Source organism: Anas acuta, chromosome 3 (genome assembly GCF_963932015.1).
Source record: "Anas acuta chromosome 3, bAnaAcu1.1, whole genome shotgun sequence".
Lineage (NCBI taxonomy): Eukaryota > Metazoa > Chordata > Aves > Anseriformes > Anatidae > Anas > Anas acuta.
In genome coordinates, this window is record NC_088981.1 from 107535967 (window position 1) to 107561669 (window position 25703).

Here is a 25703-nt window from a genome sequence, read left to right on the forward strand (position 1 = left end):
TGTGAGAGATTTTCAGAGGCAGAGAAAGCTCTGAGGCTGCCAACTAGACAACTAGAAAGTGAGCTCTGAAAACTTTTGGGATGCATTGGCATGTGAACACATTTGTGAATGTGTCTTGAATTTCCTGGTGCCAGTTATCTTCTCTGATCTGTGCAACTTTCAGCACACAAACCATAATATGCAAGCATTTTATATGTCCTATGAAAGCATAGAAGTTAAAATTTAAACTGTGTCCTCTCCAAAACCAATGTGGAAATCTAAAAATCAGACAGAGCTATAGATTTTGGCTATGGCCAAATGTTATGGAGAAACTCCTAAGATCTATAAATAAGCAAAAACTGACAGACTAGCCAAGAGGAGCAAATGCAAGTCTTTGCTGACTCAAATATTCACTCCTGTTACTAAATAGTGCTTTTATAAAGAAGCAATAAACTATATCCACCAACTGTCAATGTCTCTATTCTCAACTCTGTTAAGAAGATCACTATCTAGGAATAAACTTCCTTTGAGATAAAACAAGACTGTGAACTTTGGAGACAATAGCAAGATTGTCCCCCCAGCTGAAGACACTAATCCTTAAGCATTTTAAAGAATATAGTGTATTCTTCAGGTTGAACCTAGCACAATAACACTTTGTTAAAAATTGGCTGCTGATAATATGGGGGTTGGAGGAATAGGTATACTTCTAGCTTTTTATTATTATTATTATTTTCAGTAGAGTAAGTGGCCAAATTTTGCCCTCAGATTATATTTGATTATATTCCCCAGAGCTCTGTATATATACATTAAGGGATATTTTTCCACATGATTTTAGGAAGCTTGCTACATTTAAGTGTCTTTTCATTAAATTAGTGTCTCTGATGTCGATGTTTGACACTAGGTTATTGCAGTTTATGCACATGAATGAGGACAATATGCATCTAAGTTATATATCAAGAATATAAAATGAAAGAAAGAAAGAAAGAAAAAAAAAAAAAAAAGCTGCTTTTGCCAGTAATGCAGCTGGCAATACAGCTGTGACTTTGCAGAAAATAACTTTTATCTCCAGTCTTCCTATGTAGAGCAACAATTAAGTAAAATAGAACCATATGGTATTACTGATGGGAAGAGGTCCTTTGAAATATTTTTAGTTTGAGAGAGAGAGAAAAAGAATATTAAAGTGTGTCTCTAAATGCACTGGTTCCACTAGATCAATGTTGAAAAGTGAAGAGGACAATATAGCAGTATGAAATTGATAAAACAAAATTGGCCCTGCTTTGTCTGTGGCACGTGCAGAACTTATGCTATTGCGTAGTTTGAGCTACTTATATAATGTGACATGCTTAACTGCTTCCAGCTCCAGTTCTTGTCACACCCACTGGTGCTTCCTGCTTGTGAGCTCCCCTCCATACAACACACTGGGCATGTCTATCTACGCTACAGCTACTATTTTAGGCTGGGCTGCAGCATGCTGCTGCTAAACTGCTTACAGAAAACAAGCACGGATGCTCTGGACTGAGTGCCCTTCCAACCTTTGGGTGGCAGGGTGCATTCATCCTATCTGAGCCTCTTTATGAAACATGGAAGAGGCAGGTTCTCTAGGTCAGGTGCTGGTGATCAATGTCAGGAAAAACCTTCTCAGTTTTTCAGGTATCTAAACACCATGAGAGCTCCTGTACCCCCTAAACGTAGCTCTTAAATGGCTTGGGCTCCACCTCGCTGCATAACACTCAAAGACTGACTGTAAGTCATCTATAGCATGCCCGGTACAGAACAGCAGGTAATAGCTCACATCTGTGTCCAGCATGGACACCCAACACCTTAGAAAGATGTCATGGTGGAGACTAATTCGCATAAGGCACACTGAACCTTGAAACTCCGGTGAATGTTATGGGTAGGGGGTAATACATGCATGATGAAATAAACATCTTCAGCATTCCTAGTAGCCAAATTCAGTGGTGAATATGGAGGGTGATCCATACTGGTAAACTCTCACAAAAGGTATTTTGCTGTAAAGGTAGAAGGCAGCTGTGACTGTTAATGATGTCTGTCAGTATGAAGAAACTTATATTATTAATTCTTTCTAAGTTATAATTTTCATATTAAGAAAAAAATCAGAAATGGACTCATCTTTCCTCCATTCTTATTGAATCAATGGCAATTTACAATATAGTGTCAATCGATTCAGCATAAAGAACACTGACACTAGTAAGTTTGGAGGGCTTCTTCATATGTACAAGTTAGTTTGATGTAGGTCTTGTACAGATATTAGCTATACAGGAGCAAGAGTGGCTTGAATCATACTGAGAGTATTTTGGCACAAGATGCAATTCACCAATTTCTGCCCTCCAAAATGGTGTAACAGAAATCAGCATGAATACCAAGTAAGTGGAATAACTTTCCCTGCTGTGTTGTGAAGCTGATACAAAGCTGGCTGGCTGGCTACAAGTATTTGCTTGTGTCAGATTTGAGAATATCATGTGGGTCTGAGACAATCATTGAAGGGCTTTGGTTCTTGTCAACTTGTGACTTACACAACTCTGTTCCCATATGTTTTGCATTATTTGAAAGAAAGCTGGATCCATTTTACTTCAGATGAATACTAAAAAAGATAAACATGTATAAATCTGAAAAAGAAAAATAATTTGGTATTTTGTCTTGCAAGACTGGCCTCCTGGGATGGGGAGATAGTCATGTCCCCAAAGAGGAACGGTATGGTGCAGGTTAAAAATTCTCTAAATTCCACCATGGTAGGTAAAGGGGTGGTGATATAAATTTACCACCTCAGTCCAGTCAGAGAGATCGGATCAGTTTTTATTTTCTCTTGAATCAGTTTTTATTTTCTCTTTTCTCTGTGTCCCTGCCTCACTAAAACCCATACAAATATTCAGCATATGGAAATATTCCCTCTTTCACCCTGACCAAAACTTCATGACAAATCAAGAAACATGTAGGCCTCTTCAGAGCACAGAAAGCCAGCTTTCTGTAAAATATCCAGTCTGATTTTAAATTAATGTGAAAAAACATGTTTGCAGTGTTCTTTGAGGAAAAACTAACCTCCAAAGTGCGTCAGAATATAAAATTGCACTGGGATTTTTTTTTTTTTTTTTTTTTTTTTTTTTTTGTGGGGGAGGGGATTCTTTTCCAGAAGGGCTCTATAGCCAAGGAAACCAATAACATTTTGCTGGAATAAGCTTGTTTGTTTTGAACTGGGCTGACTTAAACAGTAAACTTCACAACTTTGTTTTTTCTTAATTGTGTCACAAATATTTTGCCAAATGTTCTTGCTGATAATCAAAGCAGTGGTCACTCCCCAGAGTATGCTGGGAGACAAGTTTCAGATGCAACTTTGTAACTGCTCAAACCAAGCAGATGCTTGAGCATAAGAGAATAAAGCTGAAGCTGAAATCTTTGTCAGAAGCTGGTGCTGCTTATTTTCAAACAGTCTGCATCTCCAGTTAGATGAAAATAAATGCAATTTTAAATGCATTTGAACATTTTATTTTTGCTTTAGAGGGGAGAGATTTTGCTAGTTTGATCTTAGTTTTATAAAGAAAATAGTCTTGTACTTTGCTCAAAATGTAAAGGTGGGATTACTAGCTGGGAACTTGTAGCTATATTAGGCCAAGAAGGAAAATTGCAACAGTAAAAGATGAGTCTGTTTCCAAGAAACATTCTGATATTTCACTGTTTGTTTCAGCCTGAGTTTAGGACAAAAAGTTAAAATACTGAAAGTGTTCTGCATGGGAAAAGCTCCAACTATTTCTGACTCACTAATTGATAAATATTGTTTCAATTTTCTTTCAATACACTGATATCCCTGAATCTCAATGCTTCTGTTTTGTTTACTGAACAAAGAGGTATGCTGGTATGCTTGATATCCAAGTCCATTCAACATTAACTGTATCACTCCAAGAACCTTATTCTCCTATGGAAACTTCCTTACTGAAAATAATAATAATAATAATAATAATAAAATAATAATAAATTAAAAAAAAAAGGCAGCATTACTGTTTTTCCACATGAATCAGTTTCTTGGCCACAGTAAGTGTCCTGCAATGTATTATCAGTTTTATCAAAAGGAGACCTTAAACCTTTCATTTAAAACCTGAATGTTTAGTATCAAGCCAACAAACTTATAATGCCAAAACCCAAGCAAGTCTGGGTTGGACTGACCTGAAGCAAAATTCTGAGCTTCACATTTCCCAGAGGGAATGTTTTGTGTTTATTATTATTTTTATTAACTTATTTTAGTAACATTGAAATTTATTTATGAAAAAATGAACAGTACACTGACAAAAATGGCTCATGTGGTCTCATGTACACCATGTGTGAAGTGCCCAGGCACTAGATTTAGACTACTAGATTGGTTATTTCCCTCTGGACATTACGTGTAAGTATATGTGCATATATTCTTATATAATGTGTATGTAGAAGTTCTTGTGACACTTTTTCTATTTATCTAAGGTTAAATAACATCAGAGAAAAAAGTCCATGTGTGTCCTTACAAGAATATGGGGGAATGAAACCAAGACTTTCTCATTATTCTGAAATAAGAAACTCTACCAAAATTCTATTGGATAATTTATCATACTGACAGTACCATTTCTGAAATGTTGTATTTTCATAAGAGATGTTTTAAACCAATTTTTATCTCTCTCTTGGTAGCAAAAGACACTCTGAAACTAGTGAATGTATGTTAGAAAATGTTTACTTGAACTTTCTAAAACAAACTCTTCATCTTGGGTGTAACAGAAATGCTCTCTTTTTATATTGCTGTTCCCATGTCACTCTCCAGCAATTGGCCAACCAAAACACCTACTTACAAAGATGAACGATACCATTGCAAGCTCCTTGGCTACTTTACCATTGTATTTCAGTCGATAAATTTGCATTTAGCGCTTAATTTGTTCAGTATGCCTTACTAATTTGGCAATATTTATTTTGGCACATAAAATACAAGGCAGCTGCTTTAAATGTCCTGCTAAGTTCTTTGTTATGTTTTAAGAGCTTTTTTTTTTTTCCTTTCTTTCCTTTCCTTTTTTTTTTTTTTTTTACCCTTTTCTTTTTCCTTCTTAAAAGGATCTAAGATATGAAAAAGCTCCAGTGTCGTGGACAGGGCTGAGTTTCCTGTTTATGAGTCACCATAAATATGAAAGGTGCTGGTTGACATTTCTCAGCTGAGGGATTCGACACAACTCTGTGTTGAGAGCAAATCCCCAAGCAGGGTGGTCTTGCGTTGACTTGTCGACCTTGTACATTGTTGAACAAAATCACTTTTAAAGAACAGTAGTTAAAGGAAAAGTCAGCTTCTCTAGCAGCAATTCTTACTGTTAATCTATTAAACAAAATGTGTTATTGTGTCTTTGCTATGTAGAAGCTATTGTTGAATCGTGATTTTTAAAGGGAGAGCAATTAGAAGCATGCACTTGGATTTATTTCCCATACACAGAGCCCTTAATTTCCCTCATTTCCTAGTGTTTTCACATTGCTTCTAAAAACACAAGTAGCCAAAGCATTGTTTAGCATTGTTTAATTGTTGCTAGTATGCAACCAAGGTAAACACAAGTGAGACTTTTTAGTGTCTTTTGTGTGCACATCTGTCTGGCATGTCTCTGACCCACACCAGTGCTTTCATTACATGGATTTCTTTAGACAAATAATTGCAGGTACAAAAAATAAAATAAAATAAAATAAAATAAAATAAAATAAAATAAAATAAAATAAAATAAAATAAAATAAAATAAAATAAAATAAAATAAAATAAAATAAAATAAAATAAAATAAAAAAGTAGATATGGTTAATGTCTGCTGAAAAGATGGAAGCTATATAGAGGAGGTGCATATAAAATGTAAGCTTTATATTTGTGGTGTTTTGTCTAAAGATAAGACTGAGTGATAAAAAAGCGTTAAGTGGATGAACATGTCACTGGTAAAAGTGTCATTCAACCTGTCCACTCTCCAGGCTGTGGAAGACACAAATTACTTGTGATTGTGTGGGATTTTTCTCTCTAAATTCTACCATTCTTGATTTTAGCTGCAAACAGCCCTGAGACAGTCCCCTTTGTGGCAGAATGATGCTGCAATATGTAAGTAATGAAAGCAGTCATTGTTAGGAAACCTGCAAGAATATATATGAGAAGACACAAGTTATGACCTATTTCCAGTAGGCTCTGAGCGATGTACTATTTCACGCCTGTCTTATTTAAAATGTTTCATGTCAGTGCTGGCGTCAATAAGAAAAAGATACTTACAGAACTTTAACATTTCTTCTTTCAATTCTTCATGATCAACAACAACAGGAACAAAATGTTCTTTTGGTCCTTAATATTTTGAGGGTGTGCAACTCTCAATAAGAAAATAGATTGGATAATAGAAAATTAAAAATGAAGAATAAGAGAGAGAAAGAGCTGGAAAGAGGTATTTATGTAAAAGAAGATGACAGAGAAGACATCAATAGACAGGAGTGTTGGGAAAGCCAGACTGGAGTAACAATTAGTGACAGTCATATTTGACTTGTTTTTGTTTGAAGTCTATCTTTATTACCTTCTTTAAAATTTGGGCATGGCAAAAATACACACAGATTAAAACAACAACAAAAAAGTGAAAAAAAAATGGCTACTGTCTGTCAGTAAAAGTAGAAATTTTCTGCTTTTGATTAATGGTAGCTTTGGAAGAGTTATGTTTTTATTTTCCTTTTCTTCTTTTTTAATGAGTTTATGTCAGCTTGTATATGCCAGCAGTATTTCAAAGAAACAAGGTTTTATTTCCCCTTAGCCAAAATATGACTAAATAGTTTATGAGCCAAAATATTATAAGCTTTCTCCTGATCTTATCTTTCCTACTTGCCCTCATACCTTAGATAATCAAAATATTTTTTTTTTTATTGTTAAGTAAGAACTAAATTATAAAAAAAAAAAAAAAAAGCAACAACAACTACTAACAGTTTTGGGTGATAATAAGTTACATATAGTTTTGTGTGCAAAGGTGTTAAGAATATTCCCATGTAATATTTTCCATGTAATCCTCACTGTTATCATAAATCCTCACTGTTATCATAAATCCACTTGGGTAAAGCATGGACCATCATCCAAAGAGATTATAACCTATAAGCCTTCACAAGACTTTTTTCTTGAAAGCAAAATTATCTTTCTGGATAAATGTTTATAGAATTGGGACACATAATTTTCCTGTTTTCTGGAGAGGGAGAAAGTTACTTCACTCCATTTTCTTGTTTTCTTGTATTCTGTAACAAAACAATTCTACTATTCGTTGTTGCATCTGTTTGCCCTACTGCCCTAATTTTAATGATATTAAAAATACTGCATGAAGTTTTCAGCAACATCATGTTCTCACTCTTTCTCACATGTGATTGCAGATATTCAGTGAAATAGTGCCAGGGTCAAACTGCTAGACTGCCAACATCTGCCCATATCAAGACAAAACATCCCAGTATACTTTCATATTTTGAAAGAGGTAATCTGTTTTTCCTTCCCAGCTTTGATCCAAATCTTTCTTTTATTTATAAAGCTTGAATAAATGGGTAATAGTTTTACATAAAACCCTGCAATTCACAGAAAAACCCTGCAATTCACAGAAAAAAAAAAAAAAAAAAGAGAGAGAAAAAGAAAACGTTATTCAAGCCATGAAAGACTTCTAAAAGGGCATAGTTGGCCCCACTGTACTTTGTGGATTTAAACTGCTGTTCATATGTAGGCATATTATGCTAAAAATATATGTATAATTTATATCTCATATTAGTTATTCTCTTTCACATATTTTGTGATTACGTGTCTCTAGCTAAAAATATAATAAGATATATTTTGAAGGGTAATCATAATTAAATACTTGTGGATTGTAATTTGAATCTATCATTCTTCAGTTTCAAATATCTGTTATCTAAAGATAATACTTGCTTTTTGTTTGTTTGTTTTTGTTTGTTTTTGTTTGTTTGTTTGTCTTTAACCAATTATTGTAATCCTTATAACCAAACATTAAGTTAAATAATTCTAGGTAGATGAAAAGCCAAGTTCTAGTCAACTGTGAAATACCTTGTCAATGAAAATGATTTCCATAAAATTTCTTTACATTTCTTTGCATTACGTGTTTTATTGACCTTATTGTGACTTATGAATTTAAATAAACGCTTCCCCTAACTGGCATATTTCTTGGTTTTAGGATATTTTTATTTTTTTCTTTTGTAATTGCTATCAGCTGTTGAATTGAGCAGAAATATAATAGGGATAGGATCCTGAATTTTTGCTATCTGACTACTTTCTGATAGCAAAATTCTAAAGAAGCAGAAAATAAATTTCTTTTGATGGTCTGACAATGATAACATGTAGGTTTGAATCCCTGCATGCTCTATTGATATGACCCATAAAAGATCCATGGTTCCATCTCTTGTTTTTATTCTTCATTTTATTATCATTCTCTTTCTAAGGTCAGCAGTACTGGTCTCACAGAGACCATTAGCATGCTTTTGCTTATTTAATTCACTAACTGCTGAAGTGCATGCTGCTTTTAGTGGCACTCATACAACTCCAAGCACTGAAAGGTTTGGTTTCATGTACTTGAACTCAAGTGACACAAATATTTCAGTGGTGAATCAATACTGGGAAAGGATGGTCAGTAAGGTAGGGAGTGTTTATAGAAGATGTTTCATCACTTCTAGTAAAACATGTCTTATTGTTAGTTCAGGAGGTGTTGGTATTTAGCTCTTTGAAGGAAGCTTCTGACAAGCCAACAACTTTAAGACTGTTAGTAAAATACAGTTTAAAAAATTGCACAAGGTTGGAAATGTAGCTTTTTGCAAAATGTCTGTAGATTAGCCATTTGGGAATTCTGATTTCTATAAAAAGAGATTTCTTCTGTTCACTCATCACAAGTGACATTGACTATATGGAAAAGTTGATCAAAAAGTAAATTTGAGTATTCATTTGACCTGATTTAAAATTAACATTTGATATTTCCCCACAAAAGACATGTTGTAACATTTTTAGGAGAACCTAGGAGCTGATGGTTGTCTCACAACACTCCTTACTGGAGCAAGAACAGCATCTAGTTCACCTGCTCTAGAAATACGGACTCACAACACTAAATATGAACTGACACAACAGTAGCTATTAAGGCAGTTCTCATTCAGAAATGGCATTTGAGGGAATTTATTCAGTTCTGCAGTAACCATTTCCTACCATATAAAAAATCCACACAAATAGAATCCTCATTGCCACTGAAGGCAATGACCAGCTTTTTGTAGAATTTCTTCAGTATGAGATTATTTCTTTCAAACGAACAGTTTTGTTTTTTTGTTTGTTTGTTTGTTTATTTACAGTAAATAAATGGAAGGGAGGAAAACAGTAGTATAAAATATTTTTGTACTTCAGTATTGTACCTGGGATGAATGAATTAGATTGAGAGGTAAATGAAAAGCTATTTTTGGTTTCCTGTTAACATCCCAAGTGCTTCTAAAGAACTGAAGCCCGTGAAGCACACTTGTAGCTAATCTTGGGTAATAGCGCTGGAAAAGGGACCAAAAGAAGATTACAGTTAGAAAAACAGAGGGAGGCCTTTGCCAAGAAATGCAAACAAAAAGGAAATATTTTAAGAAAATAAACAAAGCTACTGAGTAAAACATACAAAGAGAGGAAAGGGGAACAAAAGAACATTTGAGTCGTGATGTCTTAACATTTTGTGGCAACATATGCAATAGTCCAGCCAAAGTGTGTGAAAGAATGTTACAGCTGTGTAAGCTATGAGATATCCATAGATGCCTTAAGATCAGCGAGCCTTCAGGAAAGCCCACCTAGTTTGCCAGCTTTGCAGGTCTCCTCCAACTCTACTAAAAACAATAAGTTCCATCCAGTCCCTTCCATATGACTGCACAAGCTGCACAGACATTCAAGGGGTTGTTTGCAAAGGCTGCTATAAATAGAAACCACTATTCTTTTTTTTCAAGGTGCAATGGTTTATAGCAATTTCTTGAAGTTATGAACGATGTATCTTAAGAGAAGGCATTCTTATTCTGTTCTACCAAGTCTGTTCTTGTCTACCCTTATTGCGGTTATATGCCAAGGACCAACAAGTGACTGTTAGAAACATAAGGAAATATCACAAATATTTGGTCAATTGTATAGTAGACCATGGCAGGTGAATAGTATTGCATAGTACACTAAGGGAAGAATGAGGTCTGCAGATGTTGTTGCCAAAAAGGAATAAGTGAAAATACTCACATATCAAACTTTCCATTCATCTAAATGTAAATTTGGACTTGCAGGCCATGGCTGCACCATTGGATGAACTCTCTTGGGACACCAGTCTCAGATTGTAAATATTGCCTACAAACTGTTCTGTGTTTTGGCTCCAGTTTAGAGCAAGCCATTTGCTCCCCTCTCCCAAAGTCATTCTATCTCTGGCATTATGAACACAACTACCTCCAGCTCTTTTACTCAGCAACTGTTGGCACTGGCCTGATCTCAGCTATGTAAGGAACTATACAGCACCCAGACACTGTGGTAAATACTCAAAGTTTGCAGTTTTTCTATAGGAATTTATCAGGACACCTGCCTGTGAAGCTGAATTATGTTAACTGAAGATCCAAGATCAGTATCTTCACACTACATTTCTCCAGACTGTATGTTTAAGACATCAAGACAAGTGGAGAGCATGAATAAAAACAGACTGTGAAAGTAAAGACAAAACATTCATGCATCTGATGTTTAATAATATAAAAAATGTAAGAGAAATTTATTTTTAATGTCTTATAAGAACATTTACTTTTTTCAATGTATTTTGTCTTTTTTTTTTTTTCTGCAATTTATAAAGAGATTCCATTATATTCTTACACAGCTCCAGCTGACTTTTTTTTTTTTTTTTCAAAATAACTTAGTGAAGTCATGATTTCAGTCATGATTTAAGTTCTTGTTTTAGACTTCGGAGACTTGAAAAAAATATATATATCCACCATCATGATACAGTACAGAGTATCTTAGAGCTCTGATGTTAGAGAAATCATCCAGAATTACAAAAACAACTTTGCCAAATAAGTGTGTTATAAAACAACCTCTGTACTGGTAAATAAACTCAGATAAAGAGAAGAAATGAAACGTTCTGTACATTCATATTTTATCCTTTTTTCTCACACTCCTGCTAAACTACATTTGAAGTATAGTGACATAAAGGCAAAAGACAACTGATTTCTGGAGGGCTACTATTAATACAAGGCTTGATCAGTATATGTGTGCTTTAACTTTATATGAACATGCTCTTAACATTCTCTTTAAAAAAAAAATATATATATATATATTATACAGACTGTATATGAATTTTTTAAATACAAAATACTCAAAAGAAGCAAATAGATAGAAGAACTGAGAATATAGAAGTGTGTGAAAGATTTGGGATTCTGAAGAACTACTTCTCTGTCACACATTTCCCATGTAACAGTCGTGGATATGTTCTTTAACTATGTTAATATTTTTTGATTTATTTTTCACAAAACTATTCATTTTTTGAGTAACTTTATGATAAATTTACCATTATGCTACGTTATGGTTTGTGATAATTCTTCACTGACAGAAAGTAGAGTGTTAAGGTCAGATTTTCTGTTTTATTAGAAACCTTTCATTGAGGAATTATTTTGCTTATGGTGTTTTTGTTCCCACAGCAGTTAAGTGAGGGTAAAATCCTCCTCTCACAAGGAGGGTAAAAATATTGAAAGACTGTGAAACATTAATTTTAGACAGTAATGAAAATCCTTAAAAATCATATTTTAGTTTTGTTTATTCTTGTTTGTTATTATTTTGAATGTATGTGGGCATGAGTGGAATTCAGCTGCCTAAAAGTAATCAAATAGTAGCACTTAAGATGATCCAAGCTCTTTGTAGATGCCAAAGATAAGTGATATCAGCCAAAGCTGTCAGAGTAGACTTTTTAGACTATATACTTCTGGAGTGGCAGCCTTGCAGGTTATTGCAGGACATCTCAAGTAAGGTAAGATTAAATCCCACCCTCCATAGACAATAACAGCCCCTTGGGTACCTAGTTTATCTATAGAATCTTACATGTAGACATCTTAGCGTCATACTAAATGTTGCTCTGATTGCCTTTTTGAACCCTGTGAAACTACCCCCATTACTGATGCAAGCCACATGCTTAAGTATATGAAGGTCTAGACTTTTAAAATTTTAGCCTTTTAAATTTTTTGTGAAAAGAATAGTCATATCTACATATGCATGTACATAATTAACATAACTGGCCTTGCTCTGAAGTTGACATTGTAACAGAAAAGTCATCAGTATTCTGAAAAAGAGGTTGAAATGACTTCCTAAGTCCATACATTTTAAGACCAAAAGAAATATTTATAAACATTTACTGTAGTTATTTCAGATTAATTTTTTTGTTGATACATATGCACCTACAGCAACCCTCAGAAGGCCCCTCTGTCAGTACATACATTTGAAATTACACTGAAGGTTGAGGACAAATATTTTGGCCACGGCCCTACTACAGATTTGCAGATATCATTTAGCATTAAAGAAATTATAAGAAATTAAAGAATTTCTTATAACAAGGTTATCCATCACACCTTCCGGTAGGAAAGTAGGAGAAATTTCTTCTCAGAAAGAATAGTTAGGCATTGGAACGGCTTGTCGAGGAATCTGGTAATGTCAACATCCCTGGGAGTATTAGAGGAAAGGTGGAATGTGGTACTTGGTTTAGTGGATGTGGTTTAGTGGGTAATATTGGTGGCAGGGGAATGGTTAGACCAGATGATCTTGGGGGTCTTTTCCAACCTTAATTCTATGATTCTATGATCTTCATGCAAATTGTACTATTGTTTAGTGACTTCCACTGTTAAGAATGTGTATTGACTTTGTAGTGTGAACTTGTTAAGGTTAGCATTCAAAATGTTTAATAAGTTGCTCCTTATTAGAAATCAAAATAATTTAAACTTCACATTTTTAACCTTTGTTTTTATCTTCTTAATTGGTGTGGCTTTTATGTTTTCCAAAACTTGAATGCTTCTAACCTGGATTTTATGGACTCTCTCCAGTATACTGGCAAACATTTAAATTCTAGGCACTAAGAGCTCAATTCAGTTGCTTGTTTCTAGCACTCTGTAGAAGCTTCACCCATTGCAGCTGGCCTCCAGCTGCAATTCCAGAAGTAGTTTCCTTTAGGTTTGGGGATACATCTGCTTGTCCTGCATGGACACTCAGATGTACTAGGTATTAATAACTTAAAAGGCATTGGATGCTTCTTTACTGACAACTGAACTAAGCCCAAGAAATATTAGGAACTTTGCAAATATTATCTGCACAATTAGCATAAAGTACCAAATCTGTATTACTTAGGTCATATGTTTAAAATCAATGCTTGACTTCCAGCTATAGCTGAACACATACTTGACTGACTACTTGTAATGACCAAAAGGTTCTTCAGTGAAAATTTTATGAAATACTATCTTATATTTTACAGATAGGATACTAATTCTGTTGTTTTGATAGCTCAACTTACTGAAAAAAAGAAAAAAAAAAAAAAGACCTAAAGTAAAAATCTTATTTGACAGATAAATGATCCATTACTACTCTTGAATTATTTTTCCACTGTTTGTGACACCCAAAGTTTTTACTTCCTATAAATATAGCTTTTTTCTCACCCTCTTTTAAGCAGACAAGGATAAAGAATTATTCCCCCCTCCTTTTTAAAAAAAAAAAAATTGTACATATTTGAACACTGTTATCATGTCTCCCCTTCGTCTTCTCTTCTCTAGACTAAACAAACCATCTCCTCTCAGTCTTTCCTCAGAGGTCATATTTTCTAGACCTCTGATCTCTGCTCTGGACTCCCTCTTATGGCTAAAAGTTCTTCTAAGTACATGGGTTTCCCAAAACCCAGCAAACTTTTAGGAAAAGCTTAGCAGTGTTGAGTAAAGGGATTACAAGTCTTACACTGATCTTATCATACGTGTACTCTTTATATATGATTCTTGCTTTTTTTTTTTTTTCTTTTTTTTTTCAAAAGACTATGATATCATGTTCCCAGCATCTCCTATTGGAGATGGCCAAAAACAGGCTGTAAAAGTATTTTCAAATGGAGTAAAATGCCAGCTGAGAATTTTTATTAGCATTTGGCACTAATATATAGTTGAATCATGCACAAGACAATGAACATTTCTCTTACAGTTATATTTTCATTACATTCTGTTTTTTGTCAAAAGAAAATCACCTTTCTGAAAAGGTAAAAGGCTGAAGGAGTAACTGGGTGACATAAGACTTAAGAAGTATTTTATAACACAGATATAATTATTACAAGTGAAATGTCCAAAATATCAAATAAAATATGTTTTCTGAAAGTAATTTAGCAAAAAATATTTTTCATTCTAGAGATAATTATATTTAAATATCTCATACTGAATCTTAACAGGATTTTTGTTTTAATATAGCACTAAAACTTGGTATGTTGAAAAGGAAATATTTTATTGTTATATAATTTATTTCAAAACATACTTTGCTTCTGTTTGAACACATTTAGATGATTACAATAACTTTAATCTTGAATTAAATTAAGAAATAGATTTACCTTGTAATTCTCCATTTTATTAAAAAGGGAAATTTACATGTACAAAACAGGAAATTTCCTGCAGAATGAAAACTGGTTTATTCATATACTATATGTGTGTTCAGTAGCGATTTAGATCCTTGTTCAGAACTGAAACGTAGCAACACCCTTATATTTCCACAGCACTGGCATTTGTTTGTTGTAAACTATATCATTTTCTATTCTTATTTAACTGCAGATTACTTTATCCTTAATCTAACTGCACCAAATAAATACAACATAATTTGATTCAATACATCTTTCCACAACTGTTTTAATGTGAAATGGCAAGCTTAGCCCAGCACCCCTCATCCTTGTCCTTCAGACTCTGATACGTATGGCTAACTATGTCCAGATGAGTGGTCCCACTAACTTCAGACAGGGCTTTCAGACACTCTGAAGTCACTTAACTCAATCCTGCTCGTCAATGGGAGGCATTATGGATCTGACAGGGCTGAACCCACTCCACGCTGAACACTTCGTGGTCAATCAGAAGGTGGGGGGAGGTTGTGTTTCTTCATGTGCCAGCTGAGGCTCAAACTTTCAGTCAGGGGACACTGTTCTACCTGTATGAATTCCAGCACCCAGCAGTCTATATTATAGTACAAGAAATAATGTTTTTGTTTGTTTGTTTGTTTTTGGTTTTTTGTTTGTTTCTTTAGCTTTGTGATGTTTATCAAACTATGTCATTAATACACATTGATTTCTTGTTGTTTAAAATTATTGTATTTTAATATGTGTTCCTTCCTCTGAATTTTTCAAAATAAAATTACAGAAATGACGTTGCAACTTCTTTTAAGTGAACCTGAATTAATACATCTCAACACATTAAGGAGAAGATTATAATAGCAAATAAAATATAGTCTCTGGGGCACAAAAGAAATTGGACATTCTAGGTTCTATCCACTTACAAGTAATTATGAAGTAATTATACTTGCAAGTATGAATGGATTACAAACCACCATTCTTTTAAGTAAATTTAAACAGTACCCTTGATCTCTATCAGCAAGGCTTTTTTCTGTTAACTAATAACACATTGCAGCCAAACCTTTCACTGCCATCTGTCCAAATGGAAACATGTGGTATTAGAGTTCTAATACTGTGCCCTTGGTAAAGATATACCTTAGAGATTTCTTTCGGAAAACTTCATAGTTAGCAAACAATTTGTGGGCAGTTAATTTGCTCCCTTGCTGGGATTTGCATTCCCACGTGTGAAATGTGCTATTCTGATGGTAATATTAAATTAAATGAATGTACACAGGATCATATTTACATAATATGGATTGTATTTACTCTGTGGGAAACTTGACTGTCCTGCAAAAGACCGTTATTGAACAGAACTGAGAGTATTTGAATTTATTTTTGTTGTTCTTGAGCTCATTCTGTAGTATAAATTTGTAGAACGAAACGTACTCTTCTTGCATCAGCTCAAGACTTATTACATTGCAGAAATGAAAAACACCTTCAATACATGCTAACACATATGGAGCCACACACACTCATCTTGCAATACAAATTCTCCAAGGGCTATGCTGATTGAAAAAGCATAATATATTCACACTATAAACACATTTCCTTTTTTTTTTTTTTTTTTTCCCTAACAATCACAAAATAAGCTATTTTGAGAACATCTTCAAAAAGAAATGCCAGATTGTGAGACATTTATGTTGAACAGTGTCTTTCCTCATGCATTAAAATATACCTGTGGGTATGGTCATGACAAGTTCACTATCTTAGAAGTTGAATACAGGGAGTGATGCATATCTATTGTGACCAAAAGTTATTAGTTGTAAAACCTATTCATTTTGGACTATTACAACTTAGTGAAAGCATTTCACAAAAGAAAATTATGATCAAATGGTCATAAAAAAAGAAAGAACGATTTAAAAATAATAATAATAATTAAAAAAAAAGAACATTTAAAAGAAGCACATTAAAAAAAAAAATAAAAAGAACATTTTGCAAACACGGTTAAGTGCTTGTAAGGAAAAAGGTAGGAATATTCAAGACTTGAGACTTACAAATTAATCCCAAAGATCAACTGAGCATTATCATAATAGTAGTTAAAGAGAAATTATTAAAATGTAATTAAAAGCTTGTTTGTGTCAAAGCCTACAAGATAAGTACAAGAGGAGTTCTCGAGTTCTTGTCTGCCAGACCTATTTCATGTACATGAGGCTATGTAGCCCTTTCTTTAATGCTTAGCATTTCCACGAAGTCCTACACTTACCAAAATATGTGGACATTTGTGTTGGGCAATTCAGAGGAGACTTGAAGCAGCATCATTCTTCCAACCGCGGTATGAGGAGTATTGCTAGCAGAGGAAACTGAGGGAAGGAGTAAAGGATGACCAACCTGCAGCAATATTCTCTTGTTACATCTTAATTACTTTTCCAGCAATCAACAGTGTAGAAGCTTCCAGAGAGGAAGATCTGCACCCACATTTCTGCATCTAGTTCTTCCATGATTTTAGATAGTATTTAAACCCATAGAATACTCACACACATTTTGTTTTCAGAAGAATATTGACTCTTCCCTTTATAATACCGCAACTCTGTGGGATAGCAGGATTTCTACCTACATCGAAAATTATATGGGACTCACTTCTCTAACAAGTTATCACTCAACTTGCCACTCCTTTGCAGACTGGTTCTTGGCCCCTGCTATGTTCCCTCATGTAGTTGTGCTTCCTTGATGCTTGGCAGCCATGCAGTTGGCCATCTTCATAGAAACACTCTTTGTTTTATGCAAATTATAAAGTGGAGAAGAAGTATAGTGCCATTAGGGTGTAACTTTACATCTTAAATAAGGCACAACATTCAATGAAATGAAAATGTCACTGGGAACACAACTTGTTTAATTTAAGAGGTATGTTTTGGGCAGTTTACATGAGAAAGAACAGAGAATCCTTTTATGAACTCAAGTTTTCTTTATTGAAGTTAAATAAATAAAATGTAAATCTTATGAAGATTTTAACTGAAAATTGCTTTTGGCGAACACCATTTCTGCATCTTTTCTAAATAAGGCTTTTTTGTTCAATTTTTAAGTGATATCATTGACATTTGCAAACAGAATTTTCCAGCAAAAGTAACAGTTGAAAAAGCCACATATTTCTCAAAGCCAAGCTGACCTAACATAATGTTAGACTGAAGTTACATTTACATGACATGCTGTTTTGTTTGTTTTCAGTGAGACTACCATCTTATGACAACATTTGGAAATGATAAAAGGATAAAGTGAGGACCCCCTGTCTGTTTATATTAACACTGTATATCCATAAACAGGAACGAATCAGTGAGTACAAATCTCCTTAATTGTTTTACGGTTCTATTTATTTTTACTACATTTTATGTATCCCAATGAGAAGCACTGAGTTATTAATCATGTAGTAAGCCGTATTATGTATGAACAGAACTCTATGCAAAAAGAAATAATAACAACTCTTTTCACTTTGCTTGGCTGCCATACAAATTACACTAAATCATCCACAGAATAACTCCACCCATAGTATTTACTATAAATGGGCTAATATCACAAATGTATTAAATATTTATAGTATTTTCTAAGGTCATTTGTCATCATATGGAATATATAACAAATAATAAAGTTCAGAAATATTTTTTTTAAATCTCAGAACCCTGCAATTCTGGCATTATTCTTAAAGCAATTTCTTAGCTGAAAGCTTAAATCAACCTCTGGGACTTTTAAGAATTATATTGTAATATATATTTATATATATATTTTAGGAGACTGTGGGAAGGGGGTCATAACATATGTCAGAGACTCTGTGCTATCTCTGTAAGCAATATACAGTTAGGTGTAGAATCCATACAGGCTAAGAGTAAAATTAAGTCTGAGACAAAATACACTGATATCTGTGCATGAGATGTGGATAGATAGGTGACAGTTGTATGTGTAGTAGAAATGCAGTAGGTTTAGGTTAACCTAAAACATGAGAATAGCAGTTTCACATTCATTAAGAACAGTATCCTGACATTGATCATATTGAAATTTACACTGCTTTATGTGAAGCAACTAAATGAACTATTTCATATATGAATATCTCTTCTGCTTTTCAGATTGAACCCTTATCGATCTGTCAGGGTAGAACATTCATTCTTAGAAAGATGATTTGCTGTTAATCTATTGACCTGGAGCAATCATGACCTAGAACTTTGAGGCACACAGCCATGACTTTTTAATGTGAACAGGAAAACCGTGTAACAGCTTTGATATAAAATAGACAAGGATTAATACTAGAAACAGATGAAAACTCAAGGTAGCTTTTAGAAAATGTGAATCTAATCTCCCAGAATGCTAGAACTGTCAGAAACAGCAGAGGAAGGACCTTCTACTGCAACAGAAATGGTGTCCACCTACTGATCCTGCTGGTCTGAGGCTGAAAACCAGACGGAGGGGCCACAAACTCCCCAAGCAGATGTCTATACACAAACAGACCTCCCAAGGATAAAAAGAGCCGCTCAGATTCTTAGTTCCAGGCAACTCCAGTCTCTGAAAGTCCCCCAGGCCCTGAAGGCAGAGCTGGGTGTAATGGGTGCAAGTTTGCCCAGCTGAATTAACTTCTCAGAAAGGTGGCTCTGTTGCAAGAGGAGCTCATTGGACTACGTAGCATCCAGGAATCTGAGTGGGAGATTAACAAATGGTATTATGTTCTGACACACGCCAAGCAACAGCCCTGCCTTAAATCCTGGCAAGACTAAGGTAAACAGGCTTCCAGCCTTGAACAAACATATTTGAAAGTCTCACAGGACAAAGAAGAGTGGACCCTTGTCTTTGCCTGGAACTTGAAAACGAATCCTTGCCCCAAAAGTACCACTGAACAACAGATACGATGCAAGAGAGAGGAGACTCCGAGAGTAATAGTAAAGACCTCAGAAAGGCCAACCATACAAAGTTGGCTCAGTCTCCTACCTATATCAGAACCAATGCCACAAAAAAAAAAAAAAGGCATGAAGGATGTTAGTAATTGGAGACTCCTCTCTGAGAAGCACTGAGGCTCCCATTTTCCATCCGGATAATCTCTCCAGAGAGGTTTGCTGACTGCCTGGGGCCTGCATTCATAATACTACAAAGAGGCTACCAAGCCCAGTGGGTTCCAAAGATTACTACCCCTTCCTACTTTTTCATGTAGAACCAAACAAGGCTGCAAAAAGAAGACTCTGAAACATCAAAAGGGACTTTATTTCTCTTGGAAAGATGTTGAAGGCATCAGGATAGCGAGTACTGTTCTCCTCTGTTCTCCCAGTTGGTGACTGGTACCCAAGAGGAAGGAGATGAATGGACCAAGTGAATGACTGACTGTGAGGCTGGTGGCATGCTCTAGGTTTTAGGTTCTACAATCTTAGACGCACTTTTGAGAGACCATGTGTGCTGACACCAGAAGGGGTGCAGCTGACCACGTGGGACTAGAGTGTTCTGTGCAGGCAGCTGGCTGGGATTCTCACAAGGGATTTATACTAGTTGTGGTGGGGGAAGTGGATGTACCTCTGAGTGAAGGAAGCAAACCTGGGAACATTGTCACACAAAGAAACAATAGGGAAATGCTTGTGAAATGTCCCAAAGTAATCAGGAAAAGTTCTTCTGGAAAAGTGATGCAACCAATAGTCCAGCCAAAGTGCCTTCATACCAACACAAGCGGCATGGGAAACAAGCAGGAGGAGTTGGAAACCATGGTGTAATTAAAAAAATATGACCCTAATGCTGTCACAGAAACATCGTAGGACAGATCACACAACTGGAACACTGGAATAGAGGGCTACAAGTTCTTCAGAAGAGATAGACAGTGAAGAAGGGGAGAGGGTGTTTACATTAGGGAAGGGAATGACTGCAAAGTGTTGCCTCTGAGAGAGAGCCACCGACAGGTTGAGAGCTTGTGGGTGAGAGTTAAGGACCACACGCTGAGGTTGGAATCTACTACAGGACACCTAACCAAGGGGAGCCTGTGGATGAGGCATTCTTGCTTCAACTTGCTTCAACAAGCAGCATCACCATGCTCTCATCCTGATGAGGGACTTCAACCACAAGGTTGTCTACTGGGAAAGCCACACAGCAGGCTGTGAGCAATCCAGGAGATTCCTAGAGTGCATTGAGGATAACTTCCTGGTATTAGACAAACCAACTAGAGGAGAAGTGTTACTGGAGCTGGTGTTCACCAGTGTGGATAAACTCATTAAAGTTTATCCGCACAGCACAAGAAGGGGTCCAGAGGAGGGCCATGAAGTTGGTTAGAGGGCTGGAGCATGTCTCCTATGAAGAAAAGCAGAGAGAGGTGGGTCTGTTCAGCTTACAGAAGAGAAGGCGCTGGGGTGACCTTATTGCAGCTTTTCAGTACTGAAAGGCTGTCCTGGTTTCAGTTAGCACAGAATTAATTTTCTTCCTAGTAGCTGGTGGAATGCTGTGTTTTGGCTTAGGATGAGAAGAGTGCTGATAACACCCCGATGCTTTAATTGTTGCAGAGCAGTGCTTATACTAAGCCAAGGACATCTCAGCCTTTTGCTCTGTCCTGCCAACGGGCAGGCTGGGGGTGCAGTAAGAGCTGGGAGGGGACAGACCCAGGACAGGTGACCCAAACTAGCCAAAGGGGTATTCCATACCATCTGACGTCATGCTAAACAATATATAGGGGTGGCTAGCCGGGGGGAGGGGGCCGGACTGCTCGGGGTTAGGCTGGGCATCGGTCAGCGGGTGGTGAGCAATTGCATTGTGCATCACTTGTTTGTACATACTATTATTACTTTCCTATTATCACCATTGTATCATTATTGTTATTATTGTTATTATTATTTTGTTATTATTATTTTCCTGTCTTATTAAACTGTCTTTATCTCAACTCACGGGCTTCACTTTCCATTTCTCTCCCCCGTCCCAGAGAGGGAGGGGGGAGGGTGAGCGAACGGCTGCGTGGTGTTTAGCTGCCGGCCGGGTCAAACCACGACAAAGGCTTAGTAAAAAGGGCTTAGAAAAAAGATGGAAAGAAACTTTTTGCTCAGTCAGATAATGGCAAGAGAAGGGGGAATGGTTTTAAACTAAAAGAGGGGAGATTTTGATTAGAGGTTAGGAGGAAATTCTTCACTTGGAGGGTGATGAGGCTCTGGCACAGGTTACCCAGAGAAGCTGTGGATGCCCTGGAGGTGTTCAAGACCAGGTTTGACAAGGCCCTGGGCAACCTGGTCTGGTGAGTGGCATCCCTGCCCATGGCAGGTGGGCTGGAACTAGACAATGCCTGAGTTATATAAAGTGTTTTTATTTTAGCAGATTGAAGCCAGCATCACACAAATGCTAAATTCTTCTCAAGGAAAAGTTAATGTCATGTTTCTGATTTTATTTTCTTTTAGTTTCCTAATAGTTAAACTCCATTGGAGCTGCTTCTCATTTACAAGGGTACATAACAAAAGGAACCAGGCTATAGCTGTACTTTCCAATCTCTCTCACACATCTTTTTACCTTTCAAAAGTTCATATTTTTTAAAAAAACAAATTCCACGTGATGTTAGAGGGAATAAAAAGTTTCCAAAACACATTATTCCCCCAGACTTATTTTGTTTCTGGCACATGTAGAACAATGCTCAGAACTGAACTGCAATAGCAAGCGTTTCTTATTTGAAAAGAACGTTTATATTGTTATGTGCAGAATTCAGTCTGGATAATAGGAAATCATGAATTTTTCATCCCAGTTCAATAAAGCATTCCAGAATTTGCTTAAAATTAATGTTAATGATGTGCTTAAGCACTTTTCTGAATCCTAGCATAAATAAATATACCATTTGTGTAGGTGACCAAAAGGATCTAAGGCCAGATTTTTCAGTATGTCTAAGCTGGTCTATACCAGTGGAAGATTGTAGATGGCTGGCAAAAGCCAGCTTTTTAGTGATCCTTGATACTTACAATGATCCTACAAACTTATAAACTTTTATCTATTGTATTAATTTCATAATTTTTCCTATAATTAAATTCTTTTGTGAGCTTAAGACAGTCATTAAGGACCAACAGCTAAACACATCTAGTGGGATGTACATAAATTCTTCAGCAAGAAACATCCTTAAAGATGTTGAAAGTACTATTTATGCACTTTGAAAATTTAGCCCAACTTGTCAGACTTCATCATCTGGACTGAAAATGATTATGACACTCCTAAATATACCTAAATAATTGTCACTCATTAAGAATTTTGACTTAACATCATTAATGTCATTAAACTCTACAAAATTTTCATGAAGACGTCTACAGAAATATTAAGAAAAGTCAGAACTAGATGTGGCAAAACTTTTAAAAACAAATTGTCCTTCTATTACTACTGCTACAGGTACAGTCCAATATTTAGAATTACTGAACACTTCATTTTGGAGAGGATTTGAATATGTTAGTGACACCTCCAAGAAAAGCTAGCTTTGACATAAGACCAAGTTCTTCATTATCTTGTCGTGTTTATTACTGTCATTTTTTGTATTATCATTAGGCACTTTTCAAGTCATTTTGGGTACATTCTTGCTTCACTGTGGGCTATGTATAGCTATAGTAGATATCTATTCAAGTCTTGGTGTGACTGTATCATTGCTGCATGCATAAATTCATTGTTTTTTCTGTAAACAGGTCCTTGGATCCCCTGTTACTCTTCCATGTAATATTCCACAATGTCTAGCCATAGCACAAGAAAATGGTACCTCTCTTGTGCAGCATATAAACTTTAAATTGTATTCATATTGTTAACCTTGCTCTAATGCATTGCAAACTCATAATGCTACTCTCCATGTTTCTATTTCCCTTTTTCAAGATGAAACTCATTTTGTTATTTTTCCTGCCTTTCATTCTAATATCCCTGTTGATCTGCTACAAAGGTTTTTGAACTCAATGGGGATCTTGGATAAATATCTAGGTTCCTTTGTAGGATCTTTCTTTCATCGCTTCTTGCAACTCCACTCTCTTATTCATCGTAGTGGACATTCATTAATGGGTGGCTTACTTCTAGATTAGTGAAAATGTTAAATAAAGCCATACTCAATATAGATCCCTGAAATACTTCATTGGAAAAAGACCTTTTCACAAATCTATGTTTTAATGTTTTGTCTTCTGCTTTTGTTTACAGTCTTTCAGCCACTTTTCATTCCACAAGATAGTGTTCATACCCCAGGCAATTTAAATTAATTCAGCATTTTCTATCAAATAGTTTCCACATACTGGGCCAAACTCTTTCCTGGTTATTCAAGCACACACTTATTGATATCAGTGGGATTATATTGAAGCAATGCAGTTTTTTGTTATTTTGTTTGTTTTTTTCTTTTTCTTTCCTTCCTTGCATTTAAAGTTTTTATTCTTCTTTTAGTTTTGTTTTATGATGATAATCAGGAATTTAAAAATCAGCATATTTATTCTTTTTATGATCTGTCAACATATTTTAATCTGTTAGACAATAAAATAGAATAATGTGATTATGCAAATAAAAAATATTTTCTTCATCTCTAAAGAATGGGCTTAAGTGATGATAAAAAATGGATGAAAGCCTTACTCTTTTTTTATATGTATTCACTGTTAGGTATACATATTAAAATATGCATATATATATATATACATATTTACATATGTTCCAAAGTAACTTGCTCTCCTTCTACAATATGTTTAATTTTATAGCAGCAATCTTTCCTGAAGCTGATTTGATCTTTGGAGATAGTTATGCTTATATTCAATTTAATTGAAATCTGGAACTTTCTGAAGTACTGGAATCTGTTGTTTTTTTTTTCCCTCACTTCTTGCATTAGTTGGAACAATTTCATTGTCATTACAGGGATCTGACATATTGCAGAAGATTCATCTTGAAATACTTTAAATGACAATCTGAGGAATGAAATCTGAGTCAGAAATCATAAAAATTACTATTAGAACAGCCAACAAAATGCCTTTTCAATTAACATCCTATCTGGATACTCAAATGGTATCCCCAATTAGTATTAATAAAACCTGTTTAAAACCAGATCTAGCTGGAATAGCTGAGGGGCCTGTTGGTAAAATTCCTAGGTCACTGATTAAATCCAGTACAGATCAGTAACATCTGAAATTTATGTTTGGTAACAAACATGGAACATTTTGATTGGTTCAGCCCAGTATCTAGTACAAAGATGATGACATAATTAAAAAAGATAGACATATTTAGAACTGTTGTTACCCTTGGGAAGATCTCAACAGAACATAGTGGGGGGGGAGGGAGGGACTTTTTTTGTAATCACAACAAAGACATCTGAAGTAACAAAATGAAAAGTATTAGCATAGAATCTTGCCCTGCTTTAGTCTGCTCCTTCCATGTTATGTTCATCAGAGCATGCCAATCAAACTAGGTAAGTACAATCATGATCTATAGGACTTCAAAAGCACCTGTGTTTCCTCCTTAACTGTATGGAGAAATTAACCACTTATCTTATGCAGTCATATTCATCAGGAAACAATGAACCAAACCATGTGTGTAAATTGGAGGAACTGAGACCAACCCATAGAATGCATTTTATGTGCACATGCTTTCTGATCACCAACCATAATTTCCCTGACTGAATGCTTAGGTGCTGTACTGGAAGTTTTTGTCATGCGCTCTGGATGGGCGTAGCTCAGAGGAACAGATGTGTGTGCAACATGTAGGTTGCAGAGACCGACTGTCCAAGTCAGTCCCACAGAGGATTTGTCTGGCAGATAATATTTACCGTAACAATGACAACAGCTGATTATCACCAGAGGAGGATATAACCCTATCCAGAACAGGTGAAGCAAAGGGGAGGGAAGGATCTATGATCTGCATCCATGTTGGCCAAAAGTGGTGGGAGCCCACCAGTCCCACATTCTAGCAAAGCTCATTAACCAACACCTGTAAAGTGTTCAGAAGAAAAACCTGTCTCACCTCCTGGTCCACTTTGAACCCATGAATGAGATTCATTCATGGGGCCAGAAAAACATTTAGGTGGAGGAAAACGTCTGCTTAGATCTTTAGTCTTTCAGTGCTTTTCTCTGGCCCCTATATTCCCTGGAGCAACAAAATTAATCATGATTTGTTCAGAGTGACTAATCTGCTACTGTCACAGGCTATCAGAGGAAAAGTCTTTGGGAGAGATTTGTCATCTGAAATAT

At 35.5% G+C, this 25703-nt stretch overlaps 1 long non-coding RNA gene across 1 annotated transcript; it reads left to right on the plus strand.

The window, feature by feature from the left end:
• Window positions 1-6018: 6018 nt before the first annotated feature.
• Window positions 6019-24090, plus strand: LOC137854796 (uncharacterized). Its single transcript, XR_011095399.1, has 5 exons — window positions 6019-6068; window positions 7358-7455; window positions 17770-17874; window positions 18660-20938; window positions 21541-24090. It is a non-coding gene; the product is annotated as an uncharacterized lncRNA (long non-coding RNA).
• Window positions 24091-25703: the final 1613 nt, after the last annotated feature.